The 20,422-nt window shown below is 38.2% G+C and overlaps 1 long non-coding RNA gene across 7 annotated transcripts in view; it reads right to left on the bottom strand.

Moving 5' to 3' along the window:
- The window catches only part of LOC101789704 (uncharacterized), a 208,769-nt gene that overhangs the window by 54,486 nt on the left and 133,861 nt on the right, over window positions 1-20,422 (bottom strand). For all 7 annotated transcript variants that reach the window (XR_002398501.3, XR_011807085.1, XR_011807086.1 and 4 more), the window contains one exon: window positions 1,710-1,881. This is a non-coding gene — a long non-coding RNA (uncharacterized lncRNA). The remainder of the gene's footprint in view (window positions 1-1,709; window positions 1,882-20,422) is intronic.

The raw sequence follows: 20,422 nt of genomic DNA, 5'->3' as shown, positions 1-20,422 counted from the left end.
AGAAATTCTTCACTTAGAGGGTGGTTAGGCACTGAAACAGGTTTCCCAGAGAAGTTACAGATGCCCTATCCCTAGAAGTGTTCAAGGCCAGGTTGGATGGGACTTTGAGCAAACTGTTCTAGTGGGAGGTGTCCCTGTGCATGGCAGGTGGGTTGGAACTAGATGGTCTTTAAGGTCCCTTCCAACCTGAAACACTCCATGATTCTATGATTCTATGATTCTATGATTCTATGAATCACAGAACAAATAAGTTAGATGAAACATATGAAGGCCATCTGATCCAATGCCTGCTCAACACAAGGCCAATTTTGAAGTGACAATTCTTCATTAGGTTAGGTTGCATAATAAATACCATCCATGCGAACGAGTTGTGCACAACACACTACATCTATTTAGCTAGAGGCATTTTTTTATAAACAGAACAGACCTGAGGCACTGATGAACTGTTAAACAATTCATCCATTCAGGAATGATTTTTGTGATCATGATGAGCCCAGTGAAGGTAAGGGACAGAGGAATGCCTGAAGTTGTCATCTCCATGACAACTTCTTTACACATACTTACATGTATTTATTCTTACGTTTGCTGTTTTGTGGACTCTGAAATTTAGTTGATATGTTGAGTGATTGCTTTGCAGGTTTCTAAAATATCTGATATGTGGGACAGAAGTTTTTTGTTATTTATTTATTTTTGAGCTTCCAGCAACGGTGGATGGATAATCCTTCTGAAATAGCAAGCCTGATTTTATTGGGTAAAAGCTGTTTATTTTTTCCAAATAAAATATAAATGTAAATATATATCTGCATGTTGTCTAAATCCGTGTGGAGACAGGAAGTATTATTTAATTGGTTTGTGCTGATAGCTTTCTATTTTTTTTATATTTTAATTAAATATCATAGCACAATTGTGGCTTTTCATCTCCTTAAGTGGAGAATACCACATGCTATAACATAGACTATCTTTTTACTTACAAATCTATCCAAGTAAGAATTTGAAGACAACACAGTAAAATATTCTGCCTGCTAATAACAGGCTGAAAAGCTTTGTAATCTGTAAAATAAGCAGGGCAAACAATGGGGGAAAAAACCTCCAGGGATCCTCTAAAAAAAGTTGTTTCAGTTTATAGCTATGATCCTTTTACTTTCTTTTTCCCTACTACATTTTACTATACATTCTGGTGGTATGCAGTGATTCTATAGTGGCTAAAGCAATGTGTTTCCGTCTTTCAGAGGACCTTTGTTATCTTCAGCATTGTAAAGAAGACCCCTCTGGAGAAAAGGGCATTGAGAGGTGATGGATTTGGCATGTAAAAGACATCACAGAGCAAAGTCACAATATTGGGATACAGCTAGAACACTCATTAATCTCATCTCATTAAAACTACTTGAGATATTTCATATGCACCCAGCCTTGCAACCATTTCCTGGACTATGTGCTTTTAACACCTTGCTCCTTTCTTTGTGTACCTCCAGCACTCCCACTTTTTATCTCATCAACCATGAACTTCTCACCTTTGCCTTTAAGAGCCTGCTTCTGCTAGCTCTCATGGACTAGCAAAATGTTGCCCACATCTTAAATTCACAAACAAGCATTTTCACGATTCAAGTCCCTAACAGTGGCTAGGCAGCCAGTGCCCCAAGATCATTGCCACACATAAGGCTCTGCATTGACTCATCTCTTTGTGCTTCCTCTGGTTTCAATGGCCTTACCTGTTGTGTCTGTCTTGTCATGTGGTGAAGAATTTTCTTCTGTTTGCAGACCACATGGTACAGGTGCGTCAGGGAGCACTGAATATGCAACAGTAGCATACAGCCAAGGAGTGATAGATAAATATTTACTCACAAGAAGCTAATAAATGCAATGTTTATTGCTTATCCTCTCCTGTAATAAAAAAAAAAAAAAAAAAAAAAAAAAAAAAGATACTAAGATAAGATACTAAGATTTGACTTCAATATTTTATAACAGAAATTAAGGAATTAAGGAAGTAATAGGACTGTTGTGTATTTGCTAATGTTCCCCCAAATAAAAAACTACTGCTTGTTATGACCATTTTGATGAATTTAACCAATTTTTAATTAACAATTTTTTTCTGGCTTTGAAAAGACATATACTTAAATGCTTAATGTGATTTAAAAAATAGAAGAATATTTGAAGAATTACTGTACATAAAGTAGTAATTTGCTTAGCATTTTGTCCTGTACAGGGTATGTATAGTGTGCTCTGTGATTTATTGCTGTTCATTTAAATGACACTTGCTGAATTCTGAAGGACCTTCATCTGACATGTAGAATTTCTTTTCTAGTCCTTGAATACATGCACATTCACACACAAAAACACATTGTACAAGACAGATGTATTAACATTTGTTAGCAGGTCAAACTAAAACATTATCAAGGATGCAGAGTTCTCTTTGACAAACTAACACTTAAGCAAGCTGCAACAGCACTACATAATTAAGTTTGTAATATGCTTTACTTAACCTTTGTTAACTAACACATGAAGGAGCAGCTTTTCCTTTTCGTGAGGACAAAGCACAGTATTTCAAAAGGGCTTACGTGTGTTGAGAGTAAGGCTCTGTACACAGTTAAATCCTTCATTTGACTGCTGAACCTACTCTTTCCACCCAAATCCACACAGAAACAAAAACAAAACAGAAGAAAATATCTGAATTGAAACTATTTTAAATTATTTTCCATACCAAAACCTAATAATAATAATAATAATAAAGGAAACACAATTTCCTATATGTACAAAAAGTTTCCTAGGAGACAAAATTAAACACCTAAGTGTAAGGGGGGGGGGGGGGGGGGGTGTGCAGTGAGGTGAAGGAAATGAAGGATGAGATTCACCAATCTATTACATAATAACCTGCACTCGCTTATCCACTAGTTCAATCACTGGAGCACGTGCTGCAATGTCCAAACTACAGTTCTGCCTCTGCTGCCTCTGCTTATGGGACTTGAGGGTAGACTCTTCTGACAGTCCTTTGCAGTGCATGTCCTCACCAGAGTGCTATAGAGTATTCTGAGGTATTTCTCAGAGTGCTGAGGCCCATGTAAATGTCCTCATCACCACACTGGAGGGTAATTCATATCCCAGTTCTGTTTCAGGGGTCATTTGAGCACAATGCAAGCTATGCAGCAGCTTCTGCTGCAGAGGTTGTCAGAGCAAAGTCATGCATTTGGAGAAAAATTTCTCAGTGCAGACCAACTATTTGCCTAAAACAGGATTCTTCCATCTGGATTCAATAGCTCAGTCACCAGTGATAACTTCTTCTCAACCTTTTGAGTCTCCTAAGCCTTTTCACTGTGGTCTGTGATTGCACTTGACCTTTGTATAGGAAATACAAAGAGAGTGGGGGAAGGAAAGAGTTCTGCCTGACACCGTCTGGCCCTAACAAAAATATCAGTGAAAACAAAGTTACCTTTGCCCTCCCAGCATTGTTCCCTTATTTTCAGGAAACAGATTATCTTGAAGGCTGCAGAAGTGAGCTGCAGGTGTGATTGTTACATGAACCCGTGAAAATGATTTATTAAGTGACTGATATCCTTTACACAAAAACTCTAAATCCTTTCTGCATCACTGAAAAAACAGTGCTCTGAAAATTTCCAATTACATCTACTTTAACAATACAAGAAGTAGCACAATTTATTAATAGATTTTAATTTTCAAATCAGCTCAGCCACAAGCAGGTTAATATCACATTTCTGTTTCACTTGGTTTTAATACGATCTCAAATAAAATCATGTTCTCCAAATGCACTGCTGTTTTAACGAAAACTTCCAGTTGGGATAAAGTGTATGGCTGGCTCATTCAAAATCATCTGGGTTTAGACAACCTGGCATTTAGGTCCAGCATTACAGCAATTAATAATTATTCAACCTGTTGCATTGGGAGATTTTTGGGAAGACATCTCAGCATTTATGATTAAGGGACAGACCAGCAGGCTTTAGGTGTTGAAGACCATAAATAGATAAAGCCTTCAGCCCATAAGCATTTCCATGCAAAAATGTTGAAGTACTGCTGAACAAATTTCTCAATGTAATGTGAATTTCAGGTGTGAATCGAGCTTTTCAAACATGGCTCTCAACTGTACCACAGAATGGCGGAGGCTGGCAGGGACCAGCACCCTGCTCAAGCAGAGCCACACAGAACAGGGTGCCCAGGACCATGAGTTTTGCTTGAAGGCTGCAGAAGTGAGCTTAACATATGACTGTGCCATGAACCTGTGAAAAAGATTTATTATTACAGGATTATTGTTATTAAGGGATTTTTTAGTATTTATATTTTAATATTTATCTTTATTAAAATATTATTGTTATTAAATGATTTGTTATTAATTAAGGCAGCTTTTGAAGATCTCTGAGGAGGACAAAACACAACCACATCTTATCATACTTAAGGCCTACAAGAAAGCTGGAGGGGGACTCTTTGTCAGGTAGTGTAGCACAAGTTTAAATGGTTTAGTAGCCAAGTTAATAGCACAAGTTTAAATGGCTTTAAACTAAAAGGGAATAGTTTTAGATTAGATATAATGAGGAAATTTTTTATTTAGAGGGTGGTAAGGCACTGAAACAGGTTGCCCAGAGAAGTTATAGATGCCCCATCCCTGGAAGTGTTCAAGACCAGGCTGGATGGGGCTTTGAGCAACCTGGTGTAGTGGGAGGTGTCCCTGTCCATGTCAAGGGTGCTTGGAACTGTATGATCTTTAAGGTCCTTCCCAATCCAAAGCATTCTATGATTTTGGAGCTTCCTGCCAGTGATAATGGAGGGCTAAATCCACATGTGACTAAAGACCCTCAAGACCCTTATCTTCAAAAGATAAGAAGGCAACACCCAGGTGAGTAAAATGAAAAATGTAACACGAACAGTGGTAAAAGAAACAGCCCAGGAAGAGCTCAGAGTGCACAGTACATTTCATGTCCCTACAAATCCTAATTCTAGACTGCCCTGGGAACTGTGCTTGGTCTGTGCCAAACTGTGAGCATGCCCAGGCACTGTCTGGGTGTCCCTACTTACTGAGGGAGAAAGCAGCGAGCAGCTGTACTAATGTCACCCTACGGGGAATCAGATCCCAAAACTCAGACCTAGACTGTGGCATTCCAAATTTCCTAATCTCCATAGCCATGGAGATTAAACAAACTGCCAAACATAGAAATACATCATAAAGACAGCTTAGAGCATGGATTATTTTGACTCCTACATGACTTCTGTTTACTTGACTACCCTTCACCTCCAAATCACAAAACTTTATCCTTCTTTCCAGGAACTCAGTATAGAGAGCCTAAGTAAAAGCAACATTCCCTGCAAAGCTCATGCAAAATACCTTCCTGAGGTAGGTAGGTTGACCACCAACAGCTGGAAAGCATCATTCTAGTGAGTGTGACAAATCTGGGACATCATCAGAGACAAAAAGATATTATCACTGAACATTTGCGTCCCATATCTGTGAGGTGGTCTGGGGGACTTTATTCCACTCTTTCACTATTGTCACTCACTGTGAACAGTGCAGTTGTGGCTGCATTCAGGTCCTCAGTTTACTCATTTTCCAAAATCTTCCTTCCTGGCACCCAGAATTAAATGAGTCTCTGTTCTTACCATCCAAATCCCCATATGTAGAAAGATAGGTCTTGACAGGGTATAATTTTGAAAAAGAAAACGAAGGGTAGAGAGTAATAGTGATCAAGATATAATGAGAATGATCTAACACCAGCAATCTCCTTAGAGAAATTAGTAAGAGATTAAAAGCCAGATTTCTTTTTTGTTTTTTAACATAATTACAGGATTAGCAGTCCTTGATGGTTCATGGCATTGGGCAAGAGGATAATTGAAGATATACCTGTCTTGAATCATCTCTCTGATCATCAGATCTAGTCTCAGATCATTTTGGGACCTCAGGAAATGCTTGCCAACTGGGACAAAAGTTTCAGAGAGAACTTATACTGTAACTTAGTCAGTATAGTAAGTTAACTTAACCTAGCTCAAAGGATTCCAGCCTTGTAGATAAATATGATTTTACAGTATCAGTAGAATGGATTCTGCTGGGAAGGACTTCAGAGAGTAAGATTTAGGGGAAGTCTTTGAACTGAAAAACTGGGATTTTAGGATGTAGATGGGACTGTATGCCTGGGAGGGACTCCTTCATTTTGAATGGGCTCAGGGGAAGAAGTGGCCATGGTCTACCTCTCTTCCCACTCTCATCTCACTGCTTCCCTATCATTTTCTTTCTGCATGCAGTCAAACCACTGAAAAGTTAATCAAAAATCTCTCCAGTGTGGATCAAAAATTGTGAAATAGCCTGAGAAAACACCATCTTCTGTTTATCTTCTTTTCTTTTCCAACATTAGTCCCCAGGAGGGTTACAGAACAATCTCATTTTGTGATGCAACCTGTCACTGGCTTGAAAGCAGGCAAAACAAGGAAGGAGGGGGAGGTAAGAGTGGTAAAAAATGAAGAGATTTCTCAAGACCCTCCCCTGGAGGCCTGGGAAGATGTTAACACAAGGTCTTCTAGTGGTTAGGGCCAGTGCTGAAGGCAAATCAGCAATAATAAAATAATCTTAGAATAATAAAAGCTGAGAGAGGTTGTGTAATTCATCATGTCCCCATTTTTAAATGTTCCAGTATGAAAGGGCCAGTAAATAAAAGACCTTCAGTTTTATTTAAATAAAATTTACAAAAGATATCAGTACCAAAGGCATACCTGTTTTATTGCCCAAAATCAACATTTTATTTTATTTTTTTCTAAAAGACTTGCTAAAAGTGAATATGGTTGTTAGGAAATGTACATTATTGTTCTATGTGTGAAAATTCTGGTTCACAATGTGCTCAAAAAACACTCTCTAACACAACTATTGTTTCCTTCCTCAGAGTGTTTGAAACAATGGTGACTACATGCAAGAACAAGTTTTCAGTATCTGAAATACATTCTGTACTAACAGAGTAAATAGTTTACTTAGCTTCTAAGATCTTTCCTTCCCAATTCCCCTAGCTTACTAAGGAAATTATTGACAAAGCTAAACTAAACAAGAAGACTTAAAGGAGAAGACAGACCAACTAAAAGAACAGCCTAGGAAAAGTTTTTTTCCAGGTAACGGCTGAAAAAAATGACAGATCTAAGACATTCTATGCAGCCAACATTTCCTCCTTTCACTTTCAGCCCTTCTTCAATACATATGCTGACTAAATGCTATATATAGCATTAAAAAAATCACTGTTTGGTCAGAGCTCCTGATAGGTGACATGGGGACAGTAACAATATCAAGTATTTGCTCTTTCTGTGTTGCTGATCCTGCATCAAAATCTCTAAACACTTAGTCATCATTATAACCGGTAGTTTATGTAAGTAAAGCTATATAAGTACTTTTCTTTGATTTGACTCTGTTGGGAATTATTATCCATTAAGAAAAATATAGTTCAGAAAGAAGAAATTTTAGCTAAGCGTATCATAATATTCATCTCTATAAATAACTTGGTTGTTTATTGCGGTGTTGCAATAGCTTTTTGATATTCCCAGTTTTAGGTATAAGTTATAGTTCTATTGCAAAGTTATGACATATCTCATTACTGTTTTCAGTCCAAACAAAAGCACATAATTTAAAAAATCTTGTGTACATTAACACTTGAAAGTTCAGCTGTTTAGGACATACTTTTTTGGTGTTTCTTTATTGTGTTACTAAATATTTGGCAATTTATTTATTTATTTATTTATTTATTTATTTATATATTAAGGAATATGTTATCCCTAAATACGTTATCTCCCTCTTTCTGCATTGTTTAAAATCTAGTAACCTCTATATGTCAGCCAGCATTTTACATTACAACTATTAGTTAGTTTAGTTAGGCATTGGAAGGTGGCCCAGAGAGGTGGTGGAGTCACTGTCTCTGGGGGTGTTTAAGGAAAGGTTGGATGTGGTACTTAGAGACATGGTTTATTGGGTGATATTGGTGGTAGTGTGATGGTTGGACCAGATGATCTTGGAGGTCTTTTTCAACCTTAATGATTCTTTGATTCTATGATTATATCCTGTTAAAGTTACCATACATTCAAATACCATGGATATCAACTCAATCTCCACATTGTTTTCGAAGGGAAATATAAAATTGGTGGAAAGATTTATCTGTATTTTTTTTTGTCTTCCCCTTGTCAAAAACATTACTTGGTATTTCTGCTTTTAATAAGTGTGTTGAAAATCATTGTTTTAATTCCTCAACATATCTACCCCAGGAAAGACAGACTGCACTCAAGCACTCCCGGGACAGCTACCTAAGTCCTAGGTTTCCCATTTCTCTTCCTTTTGCATAGAAGGAGCTAAGGCAGCAGAAGCTTTCCTACACAGCTTCATGTGTCAGGGTTTTGGCACCAACAGCTACATGTCCAGACCAAACCTAAGACTTTCCAGCAGGCTTTGAAACAGTGTGTGTCAAAAATACTTCCCTGTAAGAAGATATGTAATGTTTTTTTTTGGGGGGGTGAAGGGTCTCTATTCATGTAGTAAACTTAGACTATTGCACAATTTTGATTACACTGCGTCTGTTTCAATCAATCACTTCACTCTTTGATACTCAATAATATATATATATATATAATTTTCTCCTCAAATCTACCATCAAGAGCACCAATTACTATTTTAATAAACTTCTGTTGAAAACACAAGTTTTACCAATCTCAAAGGCTCTCATCTCCGAGTACACCAAACTAATTAGTAATTTAGCAGGAGTAGAGGGAAAAGGTTTACTTCAGGCACTTTGGTAGACAGAGACAAAGAACAAAGTTCTTTCGTATGTATTAATGCGTTTAAAAACAGAATTAATGGCATGAAGCTTAAGCAGTACTTGGGATGGTTTTATAAATCAGTGTTTAATTTGAAAACATTTATACAAAAAATATTTAATGAAACTAACTAGGAACAAAATTATTTTCCCCTCAATGAAAGGAAAACAAGATTAATAAATAAGTAATCTTAAAGTGTGTAATATGACGAAGCCAGTATTAGACTCAATAGGATCAGGCTAAAGCATGGCACTGTCTACCTCCCACCATTCAAACTGGTAAATCTCACCAATATGTCCATCCCAGCTCCAACTGCAGACAGCCATTGTATGTGTCACAAAGCCCATTTCACTACTCTGTTTCACTAGCTGCTGTCTTACTGTGGGGCTTCTGATTTTCCTAGGGAAAAATGATAATTTCACTTTCAGAATAGTTTGTTTTTAATTGCGTAACACAAGTCCATGCTATTTCTGAAGGTACAGTGGACAATCTTTTAGTAGTTCTCAAGCAAAGCTGAACAGGAACTATTTCAGGCATATTCAAGGGAAGAGAGAAAAATCCTTATTTCATACATATTGACCTCCTAGATCAGTTCATGACCCAGTAGCCATGAATTGTGAAAATCTGTACCCTCTAAATCAAAGTTGTATCAAATTTACTGTTTACTTCACAGCCCAGAATGTACAACAGACATTGCCACTTCCTAGCTGGCTACAAGTCTACCTAGCTTGAATTTCTTGCCTCCAATGGTCCAGTTTCAGGGAAGTAGGATATTTTCTATAGTAATATTTTTGTACAAGCATTTCGTACTGTTTTGTGCATAGAATGATGTGTTAAGCATCAAAAATCAGTATCCAGCTAGTTATCATTGCTTATGATGTGTTGATAGCTGCATGCATAAAATCAAATGAATGAATGTATAGAAAGGTTTTTATTTGTGATTAGAAAGAAGGAAAAGGGCATCCCAAGAGTAATTAAATGTATCCTATTGTTTTTTATTTTTTACATTTAGTCTTTCAAACAAGCAACTTGCGTGATGAGAACTTTCAAAACTTCTGCAAAATCCTAGAAAAATAGGAAATTATTTTGTGAGCTGATAAAAAATCTGGTTTTGAGGTCTTTAAAAATCCAGCGTTTAAACATCACTACCTTGAATTGCTATGTAGATTATTTTTAAATGGAATGAAGTGATAAGTATTGGTATTTTAGTGAGACTTAGTGAAAAGTATGGTATTATAATTGTACCTTTCCTTTGCATAACTCAATCTTTTTTTCTTTACAGTGTCAAAAATAAATATAATATCACTGCACAGTTCCTCCAATCAAACATTACAGTTCACTTATTATTTTAAGGTATTTTTTCTGTTTTGGTGTCACAACCCTGTTCTCACCTCTCGTAGGAACCAAAATGTCAATATCAAATTGTTTATGAATGTAGTGAAAGGATTTCACAGCTTTTTTTCATACTTACATGACATTAATCTCACTTCTATTAGATATCACTGACTGTGTATAAAAGTCCTAATCTGTTAGATGGCTAGTAGAAAATGGATGAATTAAAAATGAAAAAATGAACAGTAAAGGACCTGCTACTCCACCTGGACTGTCATAAGTCCATGGTACCAGATGGTATCCACCCGAGGATGCTGATGGAGTGGAAGAACATGACAGCTGAATCACTTTCCATCATCTAACAATGGTCATGGTCAACCAGAGAGTTTCCAGATGACTAGAGACTTACTAATGTGACACTCATCTATAAGAAGGGTTGTAAAGAGGACCCAGGAAACTACAGGCCTCTCAGATTAACCTCACTGCCAGGGAAGGTTATGGAACAAACCATTTTGAGTTGTAATCACACAGCATGTGCAAGACAGCATGGGGATCGGGTCCAGCCAGCGTGGGCTCATGAAAGGCAAGTCCTACCTTACCAACCTCAACTCCTTCTATGACCAAGTGATCCACCTGGTGGATGAGGGAAAGGTAGTTGACATAGTCTACCTAGACTTTAGCAAGGCCTTTGACAAGGTCTCCCACAGTACTCTCCTGGAGAAGGTGGAAGCCCATGGGTTGGACAGGTACATTCTTAACTGGGTTAAAAACTGGCTGGGCAGCCAGCTCCAGAGACCTGTGCTGAATGGAGTGAAATCCAGCTGCTCACTGGTTAGCAGTGGTGTTCCCCAGGGGTTAGTGTTGGGGCCCATCCTCTTTAATATCTTCATTGATGGTTTGGATGAGGGAATTGAGTGCACCCTCAGTAAGTTTGCAGATAACACCAAGTTGGGGGAAAGTGTCAATCTGCTGGAGGGTAGAAAAGCCCTGCAGAAAGACGTGGACATGTTGGATTGATGGGCAGAAGCCAATGAGATAAGGTTCAACATGGCTAAGTTCTGGGGCCTGCACTTTGGCCACAATAACCCTATGCAGCTCTACAGGCTTGAAGCAAAATGGCTGGAAATCTGTGCAGAGTAAAAGAACCTGGGGGTATTTGTTGATGTTCACTGAACATGACCCAGCAGTGTGCCCAGGTGGTCAGGAAGGCCTGCGACATCCTGGTTTGTATCAGGAATAGTGTGGCCAGCAGGACCAAGGAGGTGATCATCCCCTTGTATTCTGCTCTGATGAGGCTGCACCTCAAGTACTGTGTTCAGTTTTGTGTCCCTCACTACAAGAAGGACATTGAAGCCCTGAAGCATGTCCAGAGAAGGTCTATGAAGCTGGTGAAGGGCCTGGAACACAAGTCCTGTGAGGAGCAACTTAGGGGTTGTTTAGTCTGGAGAAGAGGAGGCTCAAGGGAGACCTTATTGCTCTCTACAACTACCTGAAAGAGAGGTGTGGGGAGCTGGGGGTCAGCCTCTTCACTCAGATAACTAGTGATAGGACTAGAGGGAATGTCCTCAAGTTGCACCAGGGGAGGTTCAGGTTGGAAATCAGGAGAAATTCCTTCTCAGAAAGAGTGGTTACGCATTGGAATGGGTTGTCCAGGGAAGTAGTGGCATCACCATCCCTGGGGATGTTTAAAGATAGGTTGGATATGGTACTTAGGAACACGGTTTAGTGGGTAATATTGGTGGTAGGGGGATGGTTGGACCAGATAATCTTGGATATCTTTTCCAACCTTAATGATTCTGTGATTCTTAGAGTCAGAAAGGAATTTTTACCCTGGAAACATTTTTAAGACATGGGCATACTTTTGTTTTAATTGACTGAAGTATAGATAGACAAAGCAAAATACAGAGCAAAGGAAGCAAAACTGTAGTTCATTTCAGGTGGGGACTAAAGGTACCATAGGGCTGAGGACCAAGTCCTTATATACAGCCTGGGCTGCCCTTCTTGACCATCTAAGACTTCTCAGGGTTCTCTGGCACTTTCAAAGCCATTCTCAGTATACATCCATCCCCATGCAAGCCTCTAGGTACTAAGGTCTTTCTTCTCACAGTGTCACACATTGAAGGAGTTAGTCTTGATTACCCTAAGGGAAAGGAATAGCCTTTCAGCACAAATTAGTCTAGTATTCTTAATCTGGATATCCCTCTATCATTTCAAGTCTGCCTTACCACAAGACCACTTATGCAAATAGCAGTAGGGATTTGCAAAAGATGCCAAAAAGAAATAGATGCACATGGAAATGCAGAATGTGAAGAGAAATACAAATGTAACTGGCAGACAAAGACAGACCCAGCTACTAGGAGTAATACACACACACCTGAGCCTGTTACAATACCTGTTTGCAGGGATGATCCCAAATGAATCAAATTTCTTTTTTTCTAGAAGATCACCCATTTGATTCAGTCTGCTCCTTACCTGCTTAAGCTCTTCTCCTTGTTTAGTTTAGCCCTTCAGAGCTTTACTCCTAGCTTGATAAGAAGGCTTTTACCCTACCAACCAACTTCTGAAATCCTTCCTAAGATGTCCATCATTGTCAGAACTCCATATACACTGAAGTTGGCTCCTGCTTTGGAATGGACATTCATATGGGTAGCTGACCACTGTACACGTTTTATTACACCTGTAATCCAGCTTTGAGACATAATGTGTTTGGGGTTTTTTGCTATTTTGTTGTTGCTTGTTTTGTTTTGGTGGTCTGTTTATTTGTTTGTCTAAAGTATCCAAATTCCTGTGTTTCGGAAAACCTTTATGGCAAGTGATTTGTCCAAAGGGACACAGACACTTTTCAGAAGAGGGGGTCCTCTCAATCCCAGAAAGATTTTTAATTACCTCCAAATTCTTCCTTTCTGACAGCTATAAGGCAACAGAATTATTGCATAATAACTGTACTTAGAAGCATTTGGACCATGCAAACTGAAGAACTGTAAATTGATGTATGGAAAGCTGACCTGAATGGAATGCAGATATTTTTTTCAGTCACTTATTCTCTGAGCTGGAAAATTTGAATTCCAAACCACAAATAAATGTAACCACTAGCAACTATTATTTTTATAAGATGAATAAATGAACTTTCCTCAAGCTGGGGATACTAGTATTACAGTGGGATGGTATAATTTAAAAACAATCTGAAATAGGGAAAGTCACATTTTATTTCAGTTTCATAATTTTACTTGTAAATTTTTACCAACATGCCATAAGTAAAATGTTTTCAGGACACCTTAATCATTTAATCTTTTGCCAGTCACAGTCACATAAGTGGGATTTCTGCGTAGGACACTTTCTTGGATTTGAATCCAAATGACAGAATTATTTGGATGTAACACAATTAAGTCTGTCCAGTTATGATGGCCATTTAATGAGCTTCAGCAAGGCAGAAGGAAGTTAGCTCTACCTGTCTAGTCAGGGTTTTAATATGCCATAATGCTAACATAATAAATAATTTAAGTGCTGAAATATTACAAAGCTAAGACTTTCCCACTGACTCAGTAATGTGGATTGTCACGCATGGAGACAGCCATTAGAAATCCAACAGATAACAAAGTGAAAAAGAGTAGATCACAATCCTTGACTGCTAAATAGTTAAAACTGTGCTGTCTCTCTTCATAGGAATGTGTTACAGTTTGAGATAGTTGTAACTTGCACTTGACAGATATTTATGTGGCTCTGTCTATAGGTCTGCTCTCCTGTGCCATGTTGCTAGAAGGCACAGTCCTGGGGAAGAGTGAATGAATGAATGAAGACAGGGAGCATCTCATGGTGTAAGGAATCATACACTGCCCTATTTTAAACAGAAAACCCAAATGATTTCTATCAGACACTAAATTAACCCAGCGGGGATTTCTGACTGTTCCAGGCAGAAAACTACTTTATTCATAAGAATAATTGGATATTGGAGAGATCATCACGTTTCACATGGTGAGTTGTAAATGTCGGCTCATCCGTAAAGGATTATCATGGGGTCTGTGTATTTTTACCAAGGCAATTATGCAGCTGGTTAAGTTCAGCAATGCCCTGAAACCTAGCTCTAGGACAGAGTCAAGGTCCTCAACCAACAGAAGTTAGCCTCTTCGGTGTCAAGCAGGAATGAAGTTGGCAACACTGTGCTAGGAGGTTCCTTTGTCACTTACAACACTGACCAGCTAAAAGAAAATGGAAATCATGCTATCAGAAGAAATGTATGGATGGGAAGGATGAAAGGACTGTCCACCTTTAAGAAAGAGAAGTGAAAATTAGCCTTGAGTTACGGTCCTCCAGGAATTAAGGAAGGGTATGATTTTTTTACATCTGTTGAATTTTCCAAGTCTTCTTTTCTTTTGGGTGACAAAAAAATGCATAATTCAAAGACAAAACATTTTTTTGCCACCATAAAAAGTTCACAAGTTATGAGGTAATTGCATTAGCACGCTGAGAAAAGAGGAGAGTATGCAAGAAATCCTGATTGGCATTTCTCTGTTTAAAAGGAATTATTTTCCAATACCTGAGCATGCCCAGAGGAGCTAGTCTCTGAGCAGCTGTGAAAGAGAACCTTTTTACATCAGGGTTAGTGCAGGGAGCTCATTAGCACAGCCTCAACCTTCAGCTAAACAGCCTTGTTTGCATATTGAAGCAATAGAATGTGAAGGTGTTAAAAAGGAAGAATTGCAGCTACTCCTGACTGACATGTCTATCTGGGCTCTTGTGTTTACAAGAGAATAACGAAGCTGCCCCAAAGCCCCTACTGGGCCTGATTATTATGCAGAGGCTTCTTAGATTATGTATAATTGATATCCATTTTCCCTCCAGCTAACCAATGGCAGCTCTCAGGAGTACTGCTCACTCTCGTGCATCTTACCAACCAAGCAAACACTGGAAATTGCTATCTTTTACTAGGTTTAATAATTTTTAAAGACCAAAAATTGACATTTACATTTTTCAGAAGCACAGATGACTGCACTGTTGGTGGGGTTTTCCTGCTAATAACAATCAAACAGTGGAGATTCTATATTTAAGGATGATGTTGGTTTGTGTATAATTTCTGTATATTTATATACCTACACATTCTATGGGTTGTATATAAAGTGTGTGTGTTTGTCCCAGTTTTATCATACATTAACAATACGGTAGCAGAAAGCAAAGGAAAGTTCAGAAAGCTCATTTTCTTACCATTTTTGTAAAAGATTTGTAAGGTGAATTATGCAGGCAAGGACATTCCTTCAATTATATTTACTGGTCCCCTCTCTATACTTACAGTAGTTATCTTCATCCTCACAATTTAGGCCAAATGTCCAATTCCTAAACCTGACGCAAGCATGAAATTGAGTAGTGCAGTGCTCATTTTTTATTGCTCAAACAGTTCTCTGCTCATCCAAGAGAAAATCCTATTAAAGTTTTTCCTCAAAAATGAGATATTATATTTGGCCTTTAAATTACAAAGCAGTTATGAAATACAAGGGTTTATTTCATTGGTTAATTTTATTTTTCTCTTTTTTCATCTGGTTCAGAGCTTTTGTAAGAATGTTTGTGGGGGAGAACTGGGCACCTTAATTTTTAACGTTTTTTTTTCAGTAAAGAGCTGATCTTGAAAATGAAATGCTAATAACTTGAGATAAACAGGCAAAGTCTGTATAACCCTCTCAATGTACTGTACTTCAATCCTGACCTTCAGTCTTTTTGCTTTTTTGGTCCTGGATATCTCTTCAGCACAAACTGTCAGTCACACGGAGATTTTTTTTATCTAATAAATAGTTGCCAGAATAAGGATGTGTCCGGTCCAACCATTTGCATGTCACCTTTCTCTCCAGAGGTGAAGACCTAGCTCACTAATCCTTTCTGCTACCTAACCTTGGCAGAATTTTAATTTTAATCTGCTCTCTGAGGAGATGCAGAAGAAAATGCAAGGAATATTAATACATGGGCTGAGCTGGGCTGAATGTGAAAAGGTGATAGTTCTTTCAGTCACTTAGATATATACCTATACTCAAAAGTATAGCCATTATAAGTGAACTAAAACCCCTCTCTATGCACAGAGCAAGTTAAACCAGCAGAAAGGAAGACCCTAAATTAAATGAACCATTTGTACCACCTGAACCCCTACCAAAAATCTACATACTGTTTCCATCCACTGAAGATCCTGAGCAAAACTGGATAATAATAACCAAGGAGCATACAACCTTTACATAACTGACTTTTGTTCCAGCAACTTTTCAGAAACCAGAGGGCAGTCACAAAAAGACGAACAGTTTGCAGCTGCCCTTACCTTACCATAACTGCCTTTATGTTACAGAAACACAAATAGACAGAAACAGACCGTAACAAAATATATATATATATATTCTGCCCACAGAAAATGCAAGTCCCAACAGGCAGTCATTCACATAATGACCTCCTGACCCATATTTAACAAAAGCTACGCTCTAGTACTAAAAAAGACTGAAGTCAAATAGTCATTTAAGAGTTGCACCTTTGGCCAGTGGACCACAGGACTGCAGTATGCACTATCGCACAAGGCTTTCAGGCCACATAATTACATTCGAAGCAGTGTTAGTCCTACACTGACCATGTAGATCAGTTAAGAGAGGCAGGAGGTCTTCTTTTTTTTTTTTTTTTTTAGTAATAAAAGCTTTTCCTTTTGACGTAAGTCTCTGCAAAGTGATCATTGCTGTTCTGCAGAGAGTTAACTGGTCACATAGATCTGTCTCCCCACCTTCTTTCAGGTGCTAACTTTCATTAAAGGAAGATTAAATTAAATATTAATTTATTACTTATTTATTATAGAGTTCTTTTCCACGCTAAGAACTGCTGAGCTTGCCTTACAGATACTATTTGATCTCTGGGAGGAAAGGAAGCAGCCTGTGTGTCCATGGATGGGAGGGGGTCATGACTGGTATTGAGATGCAACCCACATTGTGAAAGAGTTCAGAAGCGTACAGTATTAAAAATAAAGCTCAAGACTACCCCTTTTTTAAGGCACATTTATGATGTTCACACTTTCATTATATGTATTGGAGATGTCACCTGAAAGTATTTGAGATTTCCCCAGAACCCTTCCTTGACAAAAACATTATCAGGAGAGTGACACCTCTGCTTTCACACTCACTCTTATGCACGCTGAAGCACAAGCCTTCTTTGACTTCCACCAGTGTCCAAAGGAAGCTACAATACCTCATTTTTCTTCAGAAATATAAAACCACCTCACTGTTTCAGGTTTGGGGTCATCTCCTGCAGGTCTTTGTCATGAGGACAGAGCATGCCTGCTTGCCTGATTTTGCCATTTGCAGAAGCTATCAACAGAGATCAGTAGTGGCTTTAATAACACAAAATCTGGACTCTCTCTTATGGAGATGTGACTCATTTCCATCATTCTTTTGTTCTATAAGCATAAAATTGAGACAAAGCCACTATTGCTCAGTCTGCTTCTGGAGAACAGTCTGTGATTGTGTCTCAGCACAGACTGTTTCTCAGGATAAATGTCCTGAGGAGTGATATAATGAATATTGAATGTTTTTCTTTTATAATGTAAAATACTTTCCCAAGTCCATTTACCATCATCACAGGGAGAAAATTTGTGCTGACTATCTGACAAAGGTCATAATCAGTAAATATGCAAGGTGATGTACAGATGAGAGCTTTGGTCCAGTTTGCCAGATGATCCATCAACAGTAATTAAGAAAAAAATCATCAAAGTTTGGCCAGGAAAAGCATTTAAATATTAAGTTATATATACAGATATCTTGAGTTTAAAATCTGACTTAGAACCTTAAAATCTGACTTAGAGGTTTTCATTTTATTTTCATTTGCTTCTAGTTTACTCCAGATTTTTCTCACCCTGTATTGGAAATTCCCCTTCCAGATCCAGTGGAAACCAAAGCATGCAGCCACACAAGGAAATTCTATATTATAAATCTGCAACACATTTTTCTAATTATTCTCTGCTTATCATTTTTCTTGGTAGTGACAGGGGTCTTTTGAATCACAGCTTCTGTGCCACACTGATGGCACATGGCACACAAATGAAACCGCAGCATGAAAAAGACTGTAGGACATGATTACAGCAAAGAATAAATGAAGGCTCAGGAACCTATGGTCCAGAATAAATTTTAGCCTGCCACTCAGTGTATTCTGCATTCATTACTATTCAGTGGAAGCACAAGACACAAAAACAACAAAAAGTTTACTCCTACCACTAGAGATTCTCACCAGCAAAAAGGCGAAACAGTCCAAACTGGAAGCAGAGTAACTGTTGGAATGAATATTTAATGACTGCTTCAAGAGGTTAGCACAGGGAGGGTGGAGAACAAAGTCTGCCCTTCAAGGACTGCTCTTGTGTAAGGTCAGTGCAATTTGTTTAACAACTCTATTGAAATATAACATAAACTCCCTCTTTATTAAATAGATAGGTCTTCTCTGCTTTAATTTCTTGCTGCTGCCAGACTGACTTTATGAAACACCTGACATTTCTGCATCCCAGAGAAACAGACTATGTTTCGCTTTAAGTACAGAAGTACTGATAGTCTCTTTAGCAGCCAAAATGTTTGTTGTTCTACATTGTTGCCTACTTGAACAGAGGAACCTAACACAATCAGTTTGCACAGAATGCCTAGGAATTACCTCCATTTTCCTTTTCTTTAGTTCTGGACTACAACTTCTGTGTCCTGATCTGACTAATCACTGATCTCAGTGTCTTACAAAGTGTTCTTGTGAAAAGTGCCTCAGAATTTACATAACTTTGGGTATGAGAATCTCAAAGATAATATGTGCAGATAAAGCAATGATGTTTGGAGAGACAGTAAAAGGACTCTTACGCAAGATCATCATTCTGCTAGAGCAGTGTGCTGAAATTGCAGGTGCTAAGATTCTGATTATGTCCATAAAAACACAAGTCCAAAAGTTTTCTAGGTGCAATCCCTTATTTATCTGTAAGTCTGTTACTCTTGAAAAGTCTTTTGTTATCTTTCATTTCTGTCACTGCACTTCCCTTAATGTCCTGCCAGATCAGCTGTACACATAGAATACTGAAAAGACAAAAAAAAAAAAAAAAAAAAAAAAAAAAAAAAAAACCTTCCACAACCAAGAACAATTTGCTTGGTTTGCTTGGGCTGTTTTGTTCCTCAGAAGCCCTTTTTCAGGCAGCACCTCATTGCTGCAACAAATTAATCACCAAAGACCTGCTCTGGTAATGAAGTGCTATGGATTTGCAAAAGCTCAAAAGGCATTACATCTATTACCTGAAAGAAAAATTAGGTGAGTGCTCAGCACAGGAAAATTAGCACAGCAGTGCTGTCAGAGGCCAATCTTCCTCTGGCACTGTTGTGAACAAGTGACAAGAAAAGTGACATTAGAAAATCAAAAAATTACTGGTGGTTCATGTTTGGCTGGACCAAATAATCATCTCTAAAATTGTGCTTGAAATCTAAAGAGGAGACAGATTTTGCACCTGAATTGTATGCATCTTGTGTTTGGTTACACACAAGTTTGGTGAAACAAACAGTTCACAAAGACTGGCTTCAGCATGATCTTTTTAAGTACTTAGAGAGGCTTAGATTCAAATATAAAATAGTCACTCGTCTGTTTTCATTCTCCCTCTTTCCAAAGCTTTTTTAACTGTTAGCATGTTCTGAAAGAATGATTGTGATGTTTATGTTATTATTCAAGTGGGTAAATGAACTACATTCTACTTTATCTCAAAACGTTTTTGCATTTTGCCAATGATGACAGTTCTGTAATGATAACAACATCTCCAGGTGACAGGATGGAGAGATGTCTTTGGCTTTAAACCGTAACAAGAGGATTATAAGAAGAGGACGGGCAAAGCTTTACACATTCATAAATATGGCATTTCCTGAACCCCATGGAAATGTCCTGCAGAAGCATTCAGCATGTCTTCTCTGACACTTAAGACTCAACCCGAGCCTCTTACAACAATCAGTTTCTTTACGTTATGCTCTGCCACCTAAGCTCCACAGCTCTTTGGAGAGCGAGAGACAGCAACTGCTGTGCAACACACTACTGTTGGCCCTAACTCTTACTTGTGGAGAGAGATTAAACACCAGAAATCATTCACCAAATACATCAGCTCAGTTATTGAAGAAGGGATACTTTGAGACTGACCCACAGCTTGTCTCCTTGTAGTGTAGGCATCTCCACATGAAAATGTTCTTCTGAATCCACAGAAGTCACTCTAATTTATTTTCAGTTGCAGTTACTGCAATGCCAAGTAGATTGTATTGTCCACAAACAGAGCTTGGGCGCTCAATAGGAAAAATGCATCCCTTGACCCTTGTTG

Source organism: Anas platyrhynchos, chromosome 2, assembly GCF_047663525.1.
Source record: "Anas platyrhynchos isolate ZD024472 breed Pekin duck chromosome 2, IASCAAS_PekinDuck_T2T, whole genome shotgun sequence".
Classification (NCBI taxonomy): domain Eukaryota; kingdom Metazoa; phylum Chordata; class Aves; order Anseriformes; family Anatidae; genus Anas; species Anas platyrhynchos.
Note: the sequence above shows the minus strand (reverse complement) of the source record. Positions and strands in the feature narration are given on the sequence as shown.